Here is a 22,501-nt window from a genome sequence, read left to right on the forward strand (position 1 = left end):
GGTCTCTTTGGCCTCCGTCCTTCCATCCGGGATGTCCCAGAGGCCTTTTTGCCCCAGGCCGATCCCATTTCAGGATGGTGCCTCAAACAGCATGAGCTGGACTCATTTGCTCAGCGGAAACAACCATCAGTTGTCTCCTTGGTCCTTCAGCTCCCTCATAGTCAGAAGCTATTTAAAATGTTATACAATTAAAATAAAATATATTGGTTTTTATGTTATACCTCCTTCTTGACCTTTTTTTTTTCAGTATATTCAGTTTTTATCAGGTCTTAATATTTTCCACAGTGGCCTATAATTAAAACTTAATTTAATGAGAGGAGATATGTTCCTTTAGTTCTTTTATTTTTGCAAATAATCAAATTAAATACAAAACAAAAGCTAGAATAAACAATGCAATTATAGATTGGCTGAGATATTATAAACTCTTGTTTGAAGCTGAGGAAACAAACTGTGATCTATCTCCATGGTTAAACATATAATAAAATATGGGGCGCCTGGGTGGCTCAGTCAGTTGAGTGTCTGACTTCCGCTCAGGTCATAATCTCATGGCTTGGTGAGTTCGAGTTCTGTGTGGGGTTTTGTGCTGACAGCTCAGAGCCTGGAACCTACTTCAGTTGCTGTGTCTCCCTCTCTCTCTGCCCTTCCCCGCTTGTGTTCTGTCTCTGTCTCTCTCTCTCACTCTCTCTCAGAAATAAACATTAATTTTTTTAATATAATAAAATATAAAATGAAAGGGAAAGCATTTGTATGACTGGTTATACTCTGTATCAGCATTCCTATGTAATTTATTTGTGTGACCCTTTCTATGAAGTCATCATAAACAAATGACATGTTACATTTTTTAAGTATTTAAAAGATAATTTTTGGAGGTGCCTGGATGGCTCAGTTGGCTAAGCATATGACTCTTGATTTTGGCTCAGGTCATGATCTTTCAGCTTCATGGGTTCGAGCCTCACATCAGGCTCTGTACTGGCAGCCTGGAGCCTGCTTGGGATACTGTCTCTCTCCCTCTCTCTCTGCCCCTCCCCCCACTCATGCTGTCTCTCTTTCAAAATAAATAAACTTAAAAAAAAGAAATCATTTCTGTTGTTTCTATGCATGTTTATCTTAAACTGCTATCCATATTTTCCCTTTCTTTAAGATAGATTTGAAGCAGAGGCTTATGTAAGCCAGGGAAGTCATGCCAAGATTATCTGAACATCTTTATAAAATCTTCAAGTTCTTTGATGTAGGTCTTATATAAATATTTTTATATGTCTTCCTCCTCTTCCTCCTCCTCCTCTTCTTCCTCCTCTTCATCCTCCCACTCCTCTTCCTCCTCCTTCTTCATAAGCTTATCTACTTTGTTCTTCAATTTACTATGTATTTTTTTTCAGTATGGACCACACATACAATTCTGTGCTAGGGTCTGGGGACAGGGAAAACATGCCTTACTCCCTGTAGGAGTCAGGACCCAGAGCATTTCCAGACCACAGTGCAGTGTCAAAAGTGCTATGCAAGAGGAGCAAATATTTATGGGCTCACCAGAACCCCCCCCCTTTCTTAGAGAGAGAGAGAGAGCATGCAAGTGAGGCAGAAGGGCAGAGGGAGAAAGAGAGAATCTTAAGCAGGCTTCATGCTTATAGCACAGAGCCCAATGCGGGGCCCAATCTCACGACCAGGAGATCATGACTTGATCCCAAATAAAAAGTCCAAAACCATAAGAGACTCTTAAAAACTGAGAACAAACTGAGAGTTGATGGGGGGTGGGAGGGAGAGGAGGGTGGGTGATGGGCATTGAGGAGGGTACCTGTTGGGATGAGCACTGGGTGTTGTATGGAAACCAATTTGACAATAAATTTCATATTTAAAAAAAAAAGTCCAATGCTTAACTGCTTCACTGACTGAGCCACCCAGATGCCCCTCACCAGACATTTTTAACCTACCAAGATGAGGTGATGTCTGGTGTGAAGACAGAGGCAGCTGTGGCAGGACAGACACAATTCTCCCATGACTAGGAAGGTGGGGGGATGTGCATGAAAAAGACTTAGATCGAAATCTGCTCTTCCTCCTGCTTGCTCTTCCTCAGGCAGACTCACTGGTAATCCTGTCCTGCCTGGAGGGTGTGGTTCAAAGAATGAACAGAAGGAAGGGCTTGAGGAACAGTTAATGGGACATGACCCTGGCTTGTATCAGAAAGCCCAAGGGAAAAAGAATTAACAGTCTCTTGTATTGATGTTTAACTGCTCTAGACCCAGAGCCCTGTAATTCATTTGCAAGATATTTTGCCTAGAAAACATTTTCGTCAGAATGTGTGCTTGTTTTGATGAGAATGTACCAAAAGGAGATTTTATTAACATGAAACACCAGTAGTGAATAATTCTTAATAAACAAGCCATCACAGTCTAGACATATGACCTGGATAAGGACCTTCAGTCCGCTTGTGGGTGTGTCTGGTGGTTGGATATACTCCTCTTCCATGTCCACTGCTCCCCTACAGTTACTACATAAGCCCTGCAAATCCCTTTCTGTCAAACTACATTCCTCTGCTGCAAAGATGACCCCTGAGACATTCAAAGGTTGCTAAACTCCCATCTGCTTCTGCGATGAGGAGCCCAAGTTTCTTTGGCTCCCAGAGGAATGTGTGGGATGCTCCTTCATCTGTGTGAAATGGCACACTTGATGGCTCCAGATGGTGCTGTGTGGCCATGAGTCAGGCAACGCTGGAGTTGAGCTCATTCATTTAAGTCTCAGGCCCACCTCTCCTCAGTAGTATGACCTTGGGCAATTCATTCTGAGACTGACTTGAGGTCTCTGTCTCCCCAGCTGGGAAAGGGAGACCATCAATAGCTTATGTCAACAGTACCATGCTAGGGTGAAATCATCACCCATTTAAATGCCTAAGCATCGTGCCTGGCAACCAGCAAGCCTTCAGTACCTTCGGTCCATTGTGACTGCAGTCTCTCCCAGGCTGGATGGGAGCACAGGAGAGAAGATCAAGCAGGCCCAGGGCTCTGAAGGAGTATGTTTATGTGACATGTTTAGCTGGTAGGTTCAGTAAAACACCTGGACTTGTGGTGTGATCTAGCATGGCACTTGAGGATACTTTCCACAGTATGTGTCACTTTCTCCTGGGTCAACCCATTTCTGGATCCTGAGTGCTGAAGTCTGTTTATCTAAATGGTACCCCAGACATGGGAAAAGGTTAATGCTATGTCTTAAGTAAGATTATGAATTAGTTTGTTCCCAGAATGATGTGAATGCACCAAGACTAGGGACTGGATCAGTGCTTTCCCTGAACATCATTCTGTTCTGGAGGTAAGGGTGGAGGGGATATTATTTTCCTGGGTATTTATTATTTTCCCGGGTAAACTTACATGAAATTAAATGGAAGCTGGTTTCACCCTCATAAACATCCCTAACAGTAAAAGACAGGAGACCTTTCATCTCACTGGAGTCCCCAGAGGGAATTCTTCCAAGATTGGGCCTAAGCACACCAGCCTTTAATGAGGGTGAATGGTCAACAGACTGTGAAGACAAGAGGGCATGTGGTTCTTCTGGGCTTCTGTGTTCTTATATAAATGTCACTCACTTTCTGTTATAGTCTTGAATCTATCCTTCAGTTGGAGACAGGATACGAGAAAAGTATGTATCAAGGAAGCCAAATTATAATATTTCCCATTCAATCTGTAATTTCAACATTTCTGAAATGATTATTATCCCGTTTCTTTAAATATTAGGACTTATTTAACTGATTGATATTCACTATCTCCCTTGAGGATAATTCAATAACCCCCATTTTATTTGCTTTGAGAAAAGTCCATGTTAAAAAATTAATATGCACGTTTGTATTTTATACACACACATAGACACTAACACATCATTTTTCTGTCTCTGGTCTCATTGTTTTTAATTATGATGACTACAAGGGTTAATTACACAAAATGATTTTCTATTTGCTCACATGTACTTAGCGTTAGTTTGGATGTTTCCCAAACTATTGAATGTCTTTCAAGAGCTCAAATAGGCTTAATTACATATACACACAGAATATTATAAGCACACATGCAAGGGTAACAAAATGACATCTTCTACTATTATATTTATGCTTTTTTTTTTTTTTTATCAGGAGGAACTTGTTTTCACTTCAATGACAGAGATTAGGTTAAAATGTATAATCTATCTACATTAGTAGATTCTACCAAAAGGAAATTTTTGCACATGGAAAATGCCCCAGCAGGATTCATCTGTGAGGTTCAGACATGGAATTAAAGATGGTGTTGAAGTTTGAGTCATTGTGTGCAGACGTTCTTTGGAAGAAGTCAAGAATGAAAATTAAAATATTGTGACCATATAACGCAAAAGTAGAGGTTTTCAAGGGACTGGTTTTGGTTAAAAAAGTAGTAAGAATTGGTTAATGCCTACTTAAATTGTTAACATTTTTCATGTTTTAAAATTTTTTTCAGTATACATTAAAACCTTTTGAGGTAGCATTTATATTCAGTAAAAATGAAAAATAGACACATAGTGAAATTGTCTCCCATTTTTGTGATTTTTGCCATGTATCAGGAAATGGAAGTTTCACTAAAAGGACATTGCTCTGTATATCTTGACATTCAGTTGGATACCTTTTACTTAATGCCAAAATCTAACTCTAGTTGGAGTCACTGCTTCCAACTGGTTAGGGCTTACCAATCCATCTCAGATGTTAGAGCCAGGCATCAGGTTTCAAATGATCATCTCTTCACACAGTGGTGCATTTGAAGCTGTTAAACTGCCCAAAGTAACACTTTGTTCTTCAGTATTTCAAGGGACTAGAAAATACATAATAATAAAACCAGAAATTCTATTGATAAGCAAGAATGTATGAAAGTAATGATATTTTTATATTGCTACAATATATAGAAAGATTTATACTAAATCCAGTGTTAAGAGCTTATAAACTGGTACATAGTTCATTAACAATTTTCATTCTCCTAAGTTTTTTTTTTTTTTTAATTTTTTTTTTCAACGTTTATTTATTTTTGGGACAGAGAGAGACAGAGCATGAATGGGGGAGGGGCAGAGAGAGAGGGAGACACAGAATCGGAAACAGGCTCCAGGCTCTGAGCCATCAGCCCAGAGCCTGACGCGGGGCTCGAACTCACGGACCGCGAGATCGTGACCTGGCTGAAGTCGGACGCTTAACCGACTGCGCCACCCAGGCGCCCCCTCCTAAGTTTTTTTTTAATCTTTCTTGCCACCACCAAAACTTGTCTTTGAGGAAAGAAGAACCTACATCTCCATATTTCAAGCTTCCTCCCAGACATTGCCCAGGCACATTTCTGTCTAGCAAAAAGGAACATCCCTTCCTTCTTCCAAGAAGAAACCAGCAGGAATGCCCTGAATTTCTCATGATATAACTTTGTTATGATTTCTTATATATTAAGGAGTGAAAATATGGAGGAAGGTTGGTCCCATTCACCAGTAAGTTCTACTCAATAAGATTCCAGGTCCAGCTGAGCACAAGACTTCACTCAAATCTTTAAACTAGAGGACATAGAAAACAAATTCCTAGTGTTTGCCCCTGGGAGTTCTGGAGCTATGAAAGCCCTTCAGAAGGGTCCTTACTTGAAGAGGGGATCTGGGATAGAGGGGCAGTTTATCTACTATGGAAGCTGAGTGAGAGGATGTGAAAGACATGGGTGGATTTTCTCAATCAAAACATATTTATTAAGTGCTGATCACACACCCATGAAGGTTCTTGGCATGGAGGAAACAGGTAAGCATGGCTGACTCAGTGTCTTACCTCAGGATCATAGCATTCCAGGGAAGAGAGGCAGACCACCAGAAATCAGGCAAGCACATAAAAAAAAATAGTTTTTATTAAGATTTAAGAAAGAGATAAGTGCTATGAAGTAAATAAAGTAATGACTGGTGTGGGAGTATGTGAGGCTTGGTGACCATGGGAGTCTTCTTTGAAGTAGTAACAAATTAGTTGACCTGAAAGTATAAAAGAAGTTCCTATGTGAGTATGAGTATGTGAGTATGAGCAGTCCAGATATAGGACTAGACAAAATAGAGCAAATTGTCAGGTCATTGAATCCATACTCTATGGCAAGATGGTTGGATAACTTTAAAGGAGCTAGTTCTGTCCAAGGCAGGAAAAAAACCTATCAACCAAGTTAAACTGATGAATTTAGATTCTTACTGTTAGTAAGTCTCTGAATGCCACCACATAGTTTCTTTTACTTTAGACATGTCTGTGAGAGAAGGATGGCCACTCTTAGGTCTCATTCATCCTCTGTTTCCAGGGCCTGTGCTTGCTAGTCCATAAAGCAATGGCTGGTATGAGAGGGCCATGCTTCCTTATGGGTGCTGATGATGAAGCATATGGTATGACCAAGGAGCCAGCCAGGACAGACAAAGATGGCCCAAGACAGACAGCATTGTTACTCACAGAGAGTCCCCACAGGAGGAGCCTTCTTCTGGATGCTTTAGGAAGTCTTTAAGAAGGATTGAACTTAGGATGCCCGTGATGATGGTACGTTGAAGAAGCTTTAGGATAAAAGCAAAGACACCCAAATGAGGAGGGAAGTAGGTTAAAGGACCTACTCCAGAGATGTAGGGACACAAAAGCATACTGAGTTTGCAAACCTTAGGTCGGTCATCACTAAAGCAATTATATAACAAGATGGGCCATATTCTCTTTCTGGAGCTTATTTATGGCTGAGAGTAATGGAGAAGGATTGGAAATTTGGCATAGTGCTATTGGGCATTTGGTTGTCTGATGATAGCTTCTGCACTGATGCTATCAGCAAGATGGAGTGTTGAGTGAGAAAAGAGGGAGGTGGTAGGTGAGCCAAAATGACATGTCATGAAAAGGGAGAGGAAGAGGGTCCTAGAGGCATGACGCACATTAGAAGCTTAGTAAGATATATTTTCACTATTCATTTACCCTCCAGGACTTAGTCCTGATTCCAAGTAGGTATGAAGACTTGAGTCAGTTCTGGCAAAGGTCTTCAACCAGTGGTCATTCATTCATTGGGATACAATTGCCTCCTCTAGGCCAGACACTGCTGAGGGTACTGTGAATGCAAACATTGAAAAGGCACACACCTAACCCTAACCCTGCCTCTCAACACTGAAGTGAGAATGCCTCTCATTCCTTGGCCACACTGAGTGGATACATGGTAGGGACTGTGTCTTTAAAAGACAAACACATTGTCAGTGTCAGCCACCCTCTCTGTCTGACTTAACCCCAGGACAGATAATTGAGCAATTGCACTTTCCTTTTCTCCACTAACTTCCCACCTTGAAGGCATTTCCTCTTCCCCTGTCTGTCATTTATGCAACTACCCAGCTCTCAGTTCTCAACTCAGCACAACATGTGAGTTGTTAATTCTTCTAAGCAAATCAGCTTTTAAGACCTGGATTTACATGGAAGTTGAACTGAAATTTCAGAAATAAGCAAAGGGATAAGAGAATGGAGAGGACTAGCAAGTCTGCTATGATGCTTGAACATTTCACTGGAACGATGACCACAAGGTCCATCCTGATGCACAGCTTGACTTCTGGAGCCCTTCCATTTGGGCACAGGCATGTGGCATCTGATGGGTACATGTATTGGGACTAAATGACCAGAATGGGTGTTCTTTTAGAATATCAGAGAACTAATGTTTGTACCAGAAGAGGAGAAGGATAGTGACAGAGACTAACCACCAGTTTAGTACAAGATACCATGGTTTCAACACACAATTGTGCATGAAAATCATGTTCACAGTGACCTCAGTAAACATTTTAAGAACTGGATTTCTGTTGTTATAATAACTTTGTAGTATAAAAAGCCCTTTCTGGTTTTATATATTTCAAGGGAAACACTCAATAGAATAATTGCTTCCAATTAAAGGGATCTGTTTTTGTGTTTAGAATTTAATTTGCATGGCAACCACATGGCTAAATTACACTTTGGCATGAGATAGATGTGTCCCTTTGGGCATTAGTATGATCTCACGGGCAAGTTGTGCTTCTGCATGTCCTGAGGTGGCCACAGTGAGTCTGGGAAATGATGGAACTGTGTTGTTGCCTAGACAACAAGCACTTCAATTACATGAATGAAAGGTATTCTTGGAGGACCCAGAGCATGTGGCACATTTTAATATGACTGTAAAATACCAAGTTTAGGTAAAGAACCCAAAGACACTCATAGAGAGACTAGAATGAGGCAAAAATTATTTTTACAGCTTAAACAGAAGACATACAATCCTTTTAAATTGGAAAGTTTCAGAGGAGGAAGAGCCATGGACCTTATGGAGTAGAGAAGAGAAAATGAGTGTGGGCCTTGGGTATGTTATAGGCCACAGTTGTGCAGCCAGCCAGGCTGAAATTGTACCTGGGTCTGTGATTTCAAGTGTCCAACTCCATGCTTTTTCCCCCCTACATCATATGTGGAAAAATTTTTGGAGCAGGATAAAAATGTATTCCATATATTTCCTAAAATTCTAGAGAAAGAACAAAAAAAGGGGAAAAAATCCCACTATCCTTGTTTTGCAGGACACTGATCTAAAATTCATCATATAGATCTACCCTATGACCCAGCAATAGCACTGCTAGGAATTTACCCAAGGAATACAGGAGTGCTGATGCATAGGGGCACTTGTACCCACATGTTTATAGCAGCACTTTCAACAATAGCCAAATTATGGAAAGAGCCTAAATGTCCATCAACTGATGAATGGATAAAGAAATTGTAGTTTATATACACAATGGAATACTACTTGACAATGAGAAAGAATGAAATCTGGCCTTTTGTAGCAATGTGGATGAAACTGAAGAGTGTTATGGTAAGTGAAGTAAGTCATACAGAGAAAGACAGATACCATATGTTTTCTCTCTTATGTGGATCCTGAGAAACTTACCAGAAGACCATGGGGGAGGGGAAGGAAAAAAAAGGTTAGAGAGGGAAGGAGCCAAAACATAAGAGACTCTTAAAAACTGAGAACAAACTGAGGGTTGATGGGGGGTGGGAGGTAGGAGAGGGTGGGTGATGGGCATTGAGGAGGGCACCTGTTGGCATGAGCACTGGGTGTTGTATGGAAACCAATTTGACAATAAATTTCATATTAAAATAAATAAATAAAAATAAAAAATAAAATTCATCATATAGCATCATTCTCATTGATTCTTGTGTTTTGGGGACAGGCCATGGACTTGCCAACTAAAAGTATGCCATCTGTAGTATAAAGGTGTCTTGGTCTGTCTTAGCTCTCTGCCTTGGGCTAAATTCCCAGTTATTTAAGATTCTTCTCCCGACCCTGCTCTCCTGGCTAAGATTTATCTGTGCACAAGTCAAGGAACCAGTCCTCTGGAGGACTGTGTTCTCCCAGTGATGAAGGAATCCCTGGTCCTCACATACATCCTGGTATACAACATCTTTGCTCACCTCTGCAGCAATGGCCCTTTCCCACCTCATCATAAGGCTCCTCCTGCATTCACTCCAGAAGACTCCTCCTGCATCTGCTCCAGATGTGCACAGTTTGTAGAACCTGTATTCTCCTCTGTCAGAATAGAACCTGGCACCCTTACCCCCACTAACTTGACCCTCACTGTTTCCGTGTCTCTGCAAACTCACACTTGCGACAGAGGCAAACACTCCTCAGATTCAACCATGTGATTTATCTATCTCCTGTTGCAAGAACATCATGAGAGGCCCTCTGGTTGGCCACTGGCCACTAACTTCCGTGTGCCTCCACTAACCTCTGGTGACTTAGGTAGCAGGACTCCTAAGGGAACTGAGGGACACCCCAGTGTATTTCTCCAGTCTACATGGGTTAAGCCTCCTCATGCCCATGGATTTGCTCCTGCTTCCCTCACATGCTGGAGCCTGCTGCTTCAGATTCCTCTACCTTTGTGAGGTCTTTTCCCTCACCTGGGGTTTCATGCCAGCTCCCTCCTCCACAAGGACTTCATATCTTCTTCCAGTTTAGTAGGAATATCTGTGACATCTTTCTCATTCCCCACCCTTAAAACCTATGATGTCCTAGATATTTGTTAAGTCATCTAGGAGGAAGACACTGGTCTTCTTCCCCTTTGTCTGAAACAGTATGACTCTTAGCCCATCTTCATGGACAAAAGGGATATAAAAAGAAGCCAGCTGCCAATAAAAGTATGTGGTGTCTAAAGGTCCAAGAGTAGCTTCATTATTCTAAACAATTTTATAAATCTTGGTAAGGGTGGGAGCAAGGATACTATTGTTTTGTCACTAAAAGTTGTTTTATATTGTTTTGAGGAGTCAATAAATTTGCAGTCCTCTTTTTACACAGTGCCTTTTCCAATGCATGGTGAGAGACAGAAGGAAGGAGAGGGAAGGAAGGGACGGAGAGAGAATGAGAGAGACATGCAGAGAGAGGAAGGAGATAAAGTGAGAGAGAGAGGAAAGGAAAGAATTGGGAAGAAAATAAACTTTCAAACAACATTTGAGATGCTTCAAATATAGTGGGAGTATCTGTAAATATTAGGGCAAAATTGAATCACTTTGTACACAACATATGAGGCAACTTCTCTAAATTATATGTGGCTTGTTGATTATTTAAATTTTAGTCAACTAGTCATACATTAATTGTAAACCTACTTGATACCCTGTGGCCCTCACTGGCTAGCCATCATGGGTTGCACAGTTTTCCTTCTGTTTACCAGGCAAAGAAGTCTAAATGTGAGACAAGGAAAGTCAGACTACTGTAATGAGGAATGCTTTTATAGGGAGAAAAGTAGAAAGAGATCAGGGTAAATATCCTAGCTTTCCGTCTCTCTCTTTCTTCTGAGCTCACTGTCCTTTCTCACTGTTGTCCATCTCACTGGGGTATTTCCAGGTTCAGGACCCTCACCACCTCCTGAGGACCCAGTATGGCCAGGAATGGGATACAAAAATGACTGATGTGATGGGCCACTCAGCTTAGGTCTTGGAAAGAAGGACTCATTCTTTTATTTGTTTAATTTCTTCCACAGTGAAGTAGAGTCAGAGCTTAATGACTCAGATTATAGTGTGAATTTCAGGGAATGGAGATAAGACAGATACTTTGGCCACTTCTTATCCAGGTTTTAAACTCATTCCTAAAGCTTACCATCAGGAAACCTGATAGAGGTGTGTGGGCCAAAGTACATGGACACACACACACACACACACACACACAGTATGCTAGGGTTATTGGTCAAAAATGTTGCCATATAGTAGATCTAAGTATGAGGAATCATGAAAAGGACATGGGGCTGTCCTCACAGTACCTACTGTCCCTCTCAGAAAAAAATAATATTTCAATCAATTTACTGCATAATACAAATAATCATAATGATACTAGCAGAAATGGTAATACTATTTACATTATCCTAGTGCTGTCTTATTTAACCCTTACAACACAATTGTTGTCAGAATGCTCCAGTTTTACAGGATGTTGAAGCACAGGGATGTAGGATGTGATTCATTCTAGGTCACAGAGTGTTTAACCCATTATCTCTGAAAATGAGAAGTAGAAAACTGTAGAAGGAACAAATGCATTTGCTTAGGAGTCTGGGAAGTTTCACAGTAGAGACAATGAATCAAGGATTTTACAGGTATGTAGGAATTTTCTGGATGGAAATGCAATCAGGGAAGTGAAGGGAAGGAAGGGGAGCTGATGGGATAGGAAGGGGATGAGAGACATTGACAAAGGCCAGCATGACTGAAAGGGTTCATATTTGGTGCACTAAGCTCTCTGCTGATGAAGTTCAAGGTTGAAGGAACCCAACAACTTGAAATGATCTTGGATATGTAGGCAAGGGTCAGATAACAAATCATCTACATTTTCCAAGACTTGATATCAATTCACCATTTTTCTTTATTTTTTTAAAAAAGTTTTTTTTTTTTTTTGAGAGAAGGACAGAGACAGAGAGAGCACACAGAGGAGGGGCAGAGGGCAAGGGAGAGAGAATCTCAAGTAAGCTTCACACTCAGGATGGAGCCCAACTTGGGGTCCAATCTCTCAGCCATGAGATCTTGACTTGTGCTGAAATCAAGAGTCAGACACCCAACTGACTGAGCCACCCAGGTGTCCCATTTTAAAAGATTTTTATGTTTTGCATCCTACCTAGTATTTTTGTTTTTTAATTGTATTTTACCTTTCTTATGCATAACATTAAAAATGTACTGAAAAATTTAATCATATGTCTATGATTCAAAGGATCCTTAAATTTTTAAAGCCTCAGAGGTCATTTTATCTTACATCAGGTAGCATTACACTATAGATGTGTAGAGCACCAGTTAGCAGAAAGTTCTAGGTAACCAAGTGTGTTCAGCAAGATCACTTAATGGTGAGTGAACACAAACACAAGGAGATACCTCAGACTAGATGTCATTTATAATACCTTTCAATTAATGTGCATAAGAAGCATAACTAGGAAAACTGCCCAACCCAAAGCTCTGTTGGGAATGTAGGCAATGCTAGTATAGATAGTGCTCCCTCAACATGAAATGATGCAATTATTCTGTCTAAAAATTGAATGAGATTCTAGAAATTCCTTTTTTGTATGAAGATAAGGTATACCAGAGAAAACTTTCACATGTGGGTATTGACAAAATCTCCTTCTTTCATCGTGTGGAGACCAAGAGTGGGATGTTCCCTTTGCCCCCTTAGTTTTCAGATAGGCATGCGAGGCTCTCAGTTCCAACATGGAAGTGTAATAGCTTGGATGCTAATTGCATAATCCTTCAGTACATCCTAATCAAGTGAACTTTCAGTTCTTGAAGAACAAAGTCATTCTTTAAAATATGCCCTTGGAGGGGCGCCTGGGTGGCTCAGTTGGTTAAGCCTCCAACTTCAGCTCAGGTCATGAACTGAGTTCATGCCCCGGTCTGTGAGTTCAAGCCCCTCATCGGGCTCTGTGCTGACAGCTCAGAGCCTGGGCCCTGCTTCGGATTCCGTGTCTCCTTCTCTCTCTCTTCCCCTCCCTTTCTCATGCTCTGTCTCTGTCTTTCAAAAATAAATAAATGCTAAAAAAATTTTTAAATATGCACTTAAGAAAATTCACCAGCAAATGCATTGCAAAAACAACATGCATAAGTGGAACAAAATATTGCAGTAGTCACTTTTCAACTGAGGTTCTTAGTTTTCATATCTGTTAAATGAACTAATTTTCCTGGGTGAATTTTAAGTATCTTTCAACTTTGACAATGTGAAAGAATTTCAATCTAAAATGAAACTGGAGGACATACAATGGAAAATCTCATGCATAAGCGCTCAGGAAAATAAAACTTAGACTAAGAAACCAATTTTCTTTTTTTTTAACGTTTATTTATTTTGAGACAGAGAGAGACAGAGCATGAATGGGGGAGGGTCAGAGAGAGAGGGAGACACAGAATCGGAAACAGGCTCCAGGCTCTGAGTGGTCACCACAGAGCCCGACGCGGGGCTCGAACTCACGGACCGCGAGATCATGACCTGAGCTGAAGTCAGACGCTTAACCGACTGAGCCACCCAGGCGCCCCTAAGAAACCAATTTTCTATAAATGACTGATATACAGAAAACTGATAATATTGGAATGTTCTTAAATTATAAGGAGTTGATCACGGATTGCCTCATCCCAACCTTGGAAAGTATTGATTATGTTCCAGAGGAATGAACAAAAAGTAAACCAGGTCAGGTTTGTCTCACAAAAATAAGATGAGGTGAACTTTTTTTTGGTATGACTGGACTGGGTCTGCCTGCTCACAAAAATTTTGAAGCTAGTTTTTTTTTTTTTTTTTTTTTTTTAATAGACTCTAACTGACCTCTCCTCTCTTTACATTCCCTCCCCATAAATACAGTCTTCCCCCAAACTCTCAATGGACTGCTATAGTTTGCAGGTCCCAAATTGCAATTCATTTGTTATTTCCTCATCTTCTAGACAATTTTGACTTTGCCTCAGTTTATCTCTTTATTTAGTTTGACAGCAACCATGAAGATTGCATTAGGCACTTAGCAGAGCCTTAAGGGAATCTAAGGAGAACAATGCAATGTACAAATCGCTAGTAAAGAATTGCTAACAAGATGGCCACTTAGCAACTTACCTGCTCAAACAATAGCCTGGAGTAAATATTTTGTAGTTTTGCCGTCAACATCAGACAATCTAAAGTTGCCAGTCTCCTACCTGTTTGGATAATCTCCAGGTTGCTTAGCAAAGTGTTTCTGTCACTCCACTTGGGATCTGAGCAGCAGAATCTGGGGCCACCTGTTTTGTTTGGTCCAGCAGACTCAGTCACTGTGACATGGACCTGTTTTTGCCCAAGAATCTCAGGAGTCCACTTCAGAAGAGGAGCCAGGAGGTGCCTCCCACTTCATTAGCTGCTTGTTTAAAATAACTGCACCACTTTTTCCTCATCAGTTATATTTCAATGAGGCAAGCCCACAGTAAATTTTAGTTATGTGAAAAATAACTAGGAATGGTAAAATGAAATTGACAGCCTGGCACATTATTTCCCTGCTATATCTAATGTAGTAAACATCTGTGTTTCTCATGCATGGAGATGCTACCAGTAGCCACTAGAAAGATATTAGTTGTTATTCTAGCAGTGGCCAAAAATGGGTGCAGATCCATGTGCACATTATTAACACTGACAAACGTGTTGGTTCTGTGCTGCACAGCTGTGATGTTCACTGCTCTCCTGCATTCTTTCTCAATCACAAGGTCAAGATAATAGGGGAAAAAACAAACATACAAGCAGTTGTGTCTCATGTTGAGGTTTGAAGTAACACAGGTGCCTTCATTTATCTAGGCAATTATATGGTCACCCCATATTAACCAGCTTTTATGCCCAGTGTACTAAGTTCCATGATCTGAATCTCCTAATAGAATTAGAAACAGAATATTTTGTGAGAAAAGATAATATATTAGACCATAAACTCTGAATGTGTTTGCCTAAAGGCTAGATTAATTATTAAATGTTGATAGAATACATCAACATTTTTCTGACCCTCTTTCCCTTCAATAACATTTTTGGAATGTTTTACAAATATATCTGCAATTCCCAGTTGTGAATTAAACATTCATATCTTTGGGGCACTTGGGTGGCTCAGTTGGTTAAGCAGCAAACTTTTGACTTTGGGCTCAGGTCATGATCTCAAGGTTTGTCAGCTCAAACTCCACGTTGGGCTCCAGATTAATAGCACGGAGCCTGTTTGGGATTTTCTCTCTCCCTCTCTCTCTGCCCCTCTTCTGCTCATGCATGCAAAGCATGCATGCACTCTCTCTCTCTCAAAATAAATAAACCTTAAAAAATAATCTCTTTTAGCCTAGCTAGAAAGATGCAAATAAATTTATTGAAGAAATTGTGTAGTTTTCTACAAAAGAAAGATAATTTAGAAAAAGCAATCTACTCTGTTAGAAGGAAAATCTGATCCTTTTATTAATATATAATATAACATAATATAGCTTAATATAACATAATATATTTTCTTATAGTTTGTGGTAATTATGTTGGTGATAGTTAATAATACAAATCACAATACAAGAGCACCATGTATAGTTAATGTTAAATGTTTTCCAAAGCATTTAATGCCAGAGGAAAGTGGAAATGCAATTTGTTTCTATTGATATTGACTCTTCTGTTTATATCCAACAAACCTGTACATGTGTGAGGAAAAATAAAAAGAATTACAAAAAGATGCCCTGTTTCCCTAAATCTCAATTGTAATAAAGCTCATTGCAATGAATTTGTCATCAGCAAATATAAATATTTTACTTCAGTATATTTTGTAAAAAGCAAATAATGCTGAACGTACCAAAGTTTTATATCAATATCTTAAAATAAGAAAGCATAAAAGTTATGGGAACATTCAGTTTAATATTATTAATTCATTTTGGTTGCTTAAGAGCAAAGAACACTGTGAATCTTTTTTTTTTTTTTAATAGCAAAGAATCGTAAATAGTATTGCAATGGATTTTAAGCACACACTGTTGAGTTTTAATTGACTTAGGATATATTTATATTTTGTTGCTAATAAAAACCTAAAATATTGCACAAAATTATAATCAAATATTAACTCAGCTTCAAGCTTTTACCTTCCCATCTTCTATAGAATATATGTCATTGTTGCTAGGCTTGATTCTCATTTCAGGATTCTTTTTAGGTAAAACAATATCAGAATTTTAAGGTCTGATTTTCTGATGATATTTTATGTGTTTATTTCATCAGTTTTATTATGAAAACCTAATTTGACTGACAACCACAATTTATTATTCTTAATAACAAGTTCCTTACAGTATTAGTCTACTTCTTTGAACTTAGGTCTACCACTAAATAGAAAAGGTTACAATTGCTGGGCCTGTTTAAATGGTCCAGCTCAACAGCAACATCTCCTCTGAGTCCTTCACTGTGTCTCCATACCTGAATGCCCCCCTTCCAGCCCCAGCAGCATTTACTGTACCCAGATGTCTCTCCAGGTTCCAGGCCATTGTACCTTGAATGGTCCTTAACTGTACCTGACAGTTCCTTGTGGGTATCGCCATACTGTGGTAATCTGATAACTAGGTTTGTGGCTTCAAGCAAGACATTATCCATCTATGTTCAATTTTCTCCATCTACAAAATGCTAGATGTATATAACCATGCCTAACAGTACCTGTAAATGTGAAAGGACATACATATATCAGGTAAAATACAGTAGGAGAAAGGTGAGCCATTCTAGTAAGGGCCCAATCTGGTATTTAGAATACTTGGGTTCGGGGCGCCTGGGTGGCGCAGTCGGTTAAGCGTCCGACTTCAGCCAGGTCACGATCTCGCGGTCCGTGAGTTCGAGCCCCGCGTCGGGCTCTGGGCTGATGGCTCAGAGCCTGGAGCCTGTTTCCGATTCTGTGTCTCCCTCTCTCTCTGCCCCTCCCCCGTTCATGCTCTGTCTCTCTCTGTCCCAAAAATAAATAAATGTTGAAAAAAAAAATTTTTAGAATACTTGGGTTCAAATTCCAAATTCTTGATCAGGAAAATAATCTTTCTAAGTATCTTTGCCTATGAAATTAAGAATGCAAACTATATGCTGCTGAAGTATAATTTCAAAGAGTTAATAAGATGACTCAAAAATATACACTAAACACGTGTCAAACATTTTAATAAACTCATTAAGAAATGACGAAATCAATAAGATGCCAAACCAGTTAAAGGAACATTTGAATAACTAGGCATTTATGGGAGATTTTATTTTAAAAAATGGTAGAAAATATTTCTGTGTTAGATATAAAACCAATAAATTCCTTCAGGGAAATAACCCATAATGTTTAGAGTTATCTTTTCTATCAAACATAATTTGCATCTCCACTGGGCAGAAGTCTACAAGTTAACAGGTGGCTTCATTATGACTGGTGCTTTTAATCAGTAGTCTTAACAGTGTTCATTAAAAGGGCTCTCACAACTCTAAAATGCTATGAATCCACATTAATAATATTTAACTATATCAACAGCAATTCATAGTAAAATTTATTTGAAAAATATGAACTTTTTCAGCTGCTGACATTTACTTTGGTGTTTATTTTTGTTAACCCTCAGTGTTACAGAAAAATAATTTTCCTGTCCTACAAATTTATGATTAAAACTTGGGTAATTTTATTTATAAATACTCAAAAGATAATTAACACATCAGTAATAGAAAATCTTCATTAGCTCCCTCTTCTGGTCATTAACTGAATTATTTTAGTTTTCTCTGAAACACTATCATGTACTGGCCACAATCCCGTTGTAATATTAATGTGCTACTAATATTTTCATATTTTCTTATTTTGTTATTTATTTTCTCATCTCAGAGGGGATGTTTGAGGCTTCTTTAGATTTCATAGATGGCATTTAAATTATTTTTGTTAAAAAGAGTTCCAACTGATGTATCCTAGAATGTTTTATTAATATGATTGCGTTTTTAAATTTAAGAATCAATCTAATATTTTGTCTGTTTCCAAGTTTGTTCTTGTTATTCACAAATACTTTATCCTACAACCTAGTTGTATTGTTTATGTATTTCTATTGTCTCAGGGTGGGTTTTCCCAGAGACAGAACCTATAGCAAGCACTGAGTGCAAGCGGTATGTTTGGGAAGAAACCTCATGAAACACAGGTAGCTAATCAAAGGTATGCATAGAGTGGGCTGTGGGCTCCTGGAATAGAGCACGCCTCAGAGTTTTCTCAACTAGGGGTGAGGAAGTAGGGAGCTTATCCTCCAACTGCATTTATCATTGGCTAAGTTCCCGACATTTGCAGTGGAAGGGAGACTTCAAACTGAGTTGCAGGTGCTACTATAGGCCACTCATTGGAGCTATGATTGTCAAAGGGGCCAGCACCACCCATGTGGGTATATCATTAAAAGTACTTTAGGTAAACATGGCTCTTTGTAAAGTTTACCTGTGAAGTCTTTGAAATAGTACCCTGTATTGATTTTTCATGTAATTGTCCCATGGTTCTTTGATATTCTCTTCTGCCCTTTTCATTTTTTTTCTTTTTTCTTTGCATTTCTGTTTTGGAAGTTTGTATTGATATGTCTTAAAGAGCACTAATTGTTTTCTGGGTTGTGTCCAGTCTATTAGGTGCTTATTAAAGACATTCTTCATTTCTATTAGGTTTTTTGTTGTTGTTGTTGTTGTCAATGTTTCCTTTTGATCTTAGGATTTTCAGCTTTCTGTTTACATGGCCCATCTATTCTTGCATGTTGTCCACTTTTTCCATTTAATCCTTCAGCATATTAATCACAATTGTTTCAAATCCCTTATCTGATAGTTTCTAAATTTCTGCCATACTTGAGTCTAGTTTGGAAACCTGTTCATTGTCTTTAAACTGTATTCCTGTGTATAGTGTAATAAAGTGGTCCAGTTTCATTCTTTTACATGTTGCTGTCCAGTTTTCCCAATACCATTTGTTAAAGAGACTGTCTTTATTCCATTGTATATTCCTTATTGTTTTGTTGAATATTAGCTGACCATATAATTGTGAATCTATTTCTGGGTTTTCTATCCTGTGTCATTGATCTATGTGTCAGTTTTTGTGCCAGTACCATACTGTCTTGATGACTATAGCTTTGTAATATAGCTTAAAGTCCAGAATCATGATGTCTCCAGCTTTGCTTTTATTTTTCAGGATTGCTTTGACTATACAGGGTCTTTTGTGGTTCCACACAAATTTTAGGATTGTTTTCTCTAGCTCTGTGAGAAACGCTGGTGGTATTTTGATAGGGAAAGACCTAAAAGTGAGACAGGAAACCATCAGAATCCTAGAGAAGAACACAGGCAGGCAGCAACCTCCTTGACCTTGGCCATAGCATCTTCTTACTAGACATATTGCCGGAAGTAAGAGAAACAAAAGCAAAAATGCACTATTGGGACTTCAAGACAAAAAGCTTCTGCACAGTTAAGAAGAAAACAATCAATAAAATTAAAAGGCAGACTACAGAATGGGAGAAGATATTTGCAAATGACAAATGTCTTAAAGGGTTAATATCAAAAATCTATAAAGAACTTGTCAAACTCAACACCCAAAAAACAGATAATCCAATTAAGAAATGGGCAGAATACATGAATAGACACTTTTCCAACGAAGACATCCAGGTGGCTGGCTGACACAAAAAGATGCTCAACATCACTCATCATCAAGGAAATACAAATCAAAACTATGATGAGATATCACTTCACACCTGTCAGAGTGGCTAAAATTAACAACACGAGAAACAACAGGTCTTGGTGAGTATGTGGAGAGAGAGGAGCCTTCTTGCACTCTTGGTGGTCATGCAAACTGGTGCAGCAAGTCTGGAAAACACTATGGAGATTCCTCAAAAAGTTAAAAATAGAACTACGCTATGGTCCAGCAATTACACTACTAGGTATTTACCCAAAGGATACAAAAATACAAATTTGAAGGGGTACAAGTACCCCATTGTTTATAGCAGCATTATCAACAGTAGCCAAACTATGGAAAGAGCCCAAATGTCCACGACTGATGAATGGATAAAGAATATAAATGGGTATATATTGATGTAAAGCAAATTGTGTTCACTAATGGTTAATGTGTCTTTAACGCTCTTTCTTAACCATGGCATAGTTATCTTCATCTGAGTACTGTTACTTTAATTGAGGATTTTCACTCTTACTTACCCATCATGAAGATACAAAATATATTTTGTCTTTCTATGCCATTATCCAAGACCACACTTCCACTTTTTTAATCAAGTTTATCAATTAGGCTATGTGTGCTTAGACCCCTGTCTTACGCTTCTGTGATATCTCCCATTGAAACTGGGAGACTACAATTCTAGGCTGTACCTGTAGGTGAGTCATTTATCCCGCAGTTACGCTATCTTAAGTGATCATTCATTTAGCTGTTCAAAGCAATTTTGATTTTTTATTTCCAAGATTTCTGTCCAGTTTAGCATTTGTCCTGCTTGTTTCATTTGTTTAATGAAATATAACGTTATACAAAATATTTTCAGCCACTCTGCCAACTATATTAAGCAAAACAGGACATAGGGTTATCCAAGTACCTGTAAGAGGAAGACACAGCATCAAAGGAAAAATGATTCTCACCTTATAAGTCTCAATGAATTTGGAACATTGCTCAAATGCATATATAATTATCTTCAATATTTATTTTGCTTAAAAACCTGATTAATTGTAATGCACCTGGGTGGCTCAGTTGGTTAAGTGCCCTACTCTTTTTTTTAATTATTTTTCTTTATTTTTTAAGTTTACTTATTTATTTTGAAAGAGACAGACACAGTGCAAGTGGGGGAGGGGCAGAGAGAGGGAGAGAGAGAGAATCCCAAGCTGACTTTGTGCTGCCAGCACAGAGACTGATGTGGGATTTGAAATCACCAAACTGTGAGATCATGACCTGAGCCAAAACCAAGAGTCAGATGCTTAACCAACTGAGTCACCCAGGTGCCCTTATTTTTTTTTAATGTTTATTTATTTTGGGGAGAGAGAGAGACAGACCACAAACAGGGGATGGGCAGAGAGAGAGGGAGATATAAAATCTGAAACAGGTCCCAGGCTCTGAGCTGTCAGCATAGAGCCAGACGCTGGGCTCAAACCCATAAACCACCAGATCATAACTTGAGCCAAAGTCAGATGCTTAACTGGCTGAGCCACTCAGGCTCCCCTAAATGTGTCCTACTATTGATTTTGTCTCAGGTCATGATCTCATATTTCATGAGATCAAGCCCTACATGAAGCTCTGTGCTGACAGAACAGAGACTACTAGGGATTCTCTCCCTCCCCCTCTCTCTGCCCCTCCCTTACTCACTCTTTCTCTTTCTATTTCTCAAAATAAATAAATAAATAAACATTAAATGAAACCCAGATTCATTGAAATTTAAAAAGTGTTATTTTTTTTCATGAGTGATTACAGGCTTGAAAGTAATTTTGTAAAATAGAGTATATGATAATTACAGTTTTCCATGTTTTTTTTGTTTTTGTTTTTTTGTACAATGTCACCAAACACAATGGTAAATTCATGATTGGAAAATTGACTGAGGCCAAATGATTGATTTTTTAACTGATTATTCTGCAAATCTCCTTTAAGAATGAGCAATGTTGGGGCGCCTGGGTGGCGCAGTCGGTTAAGCGTCCGACTTCAGCCAGGTCACGATCTCGCGGTCCGTGGGTTCGAGCCCCGCGTCAGGCTCTGGGCTGATGGCTCGGAGCCTGGAGCCTGTTTCTGATTCTGTGTCTCCCTCTCTCTCTGCCCCTCCCCCGTTCATGCTGTCTCTCTCTGTCCCAAAAATAAAATAAAAACGTTGAAAAAAAAATTAAAAAAAAAAAAAAGAATGAGCAATGTTTAAGGGCCACATGATAGACTATATAGTAGATTCTTCTGCTATTTTTTATCTTAATTAATTCAACAAATCTGTTTGCCAAATGAACCAGGTTTAGGTTTGCTCAGCAGAAATGCAAACATATAAATTCAATGCTGCATTTATATTATATTTAATGGTTATTGTATGTCTAAAGTGAAAAACCTGAGGTCAAGTAATTTCAGCAACAGAAAACATCCAGGACATAGTGAATCATTGCAAACAGCCCAGAAGATGGCTCAGGCTTCCAGAATCTGTAGCTTCCCTTGATTAAATGTAAACCAACTGTCACTGAGAATGATTCACAGAAGAACCTTGAAATTTAGCATAAGCCTAGGAAATGAGAATTGGGTATTGCATTAAATAAGATGATTCCAGTCATGATATCACAAAACTCACCTGCTGGCTGAAAAAGTAAGAGGACATTTTAATAAAAGGATTTTTGGAAATAACTAAGAACAAACACAAGTGAAAAGTGAAATATACACACAAATGTGGAAAGGAGGTGTGTGGATAAATTTAACTGACAGAATAATTTAATTCTTGTTTTAGATTAATTATGAATGCTAGAGAATAGAGACTCATAAAAAATGCCCTGATGTTTGGTCCTGATTTAGTAATGATTTAATAATGTTCTGTGCCTTAGATTATCAACATAATCCCTTTTTTAAGTTTTAATTTAAATTCCTATTAGTTAACATACAGTGTAATTTTAGTTTC

The sequence above is a fragment of the Lynx canadensis genome, chromosome B3 (assembly GCF_007474595.2).
Source record: "Lynx canadensis isolate LIC74 chromosome B3, mLynCan4.pri.v2, whole genome shotgun sequence".
Lineage (NCBI taxonomy): Eukaryota > Metazoa > Chordata > Mammalia > Carnivora > Felidae > Lynx > Lynx canadensis.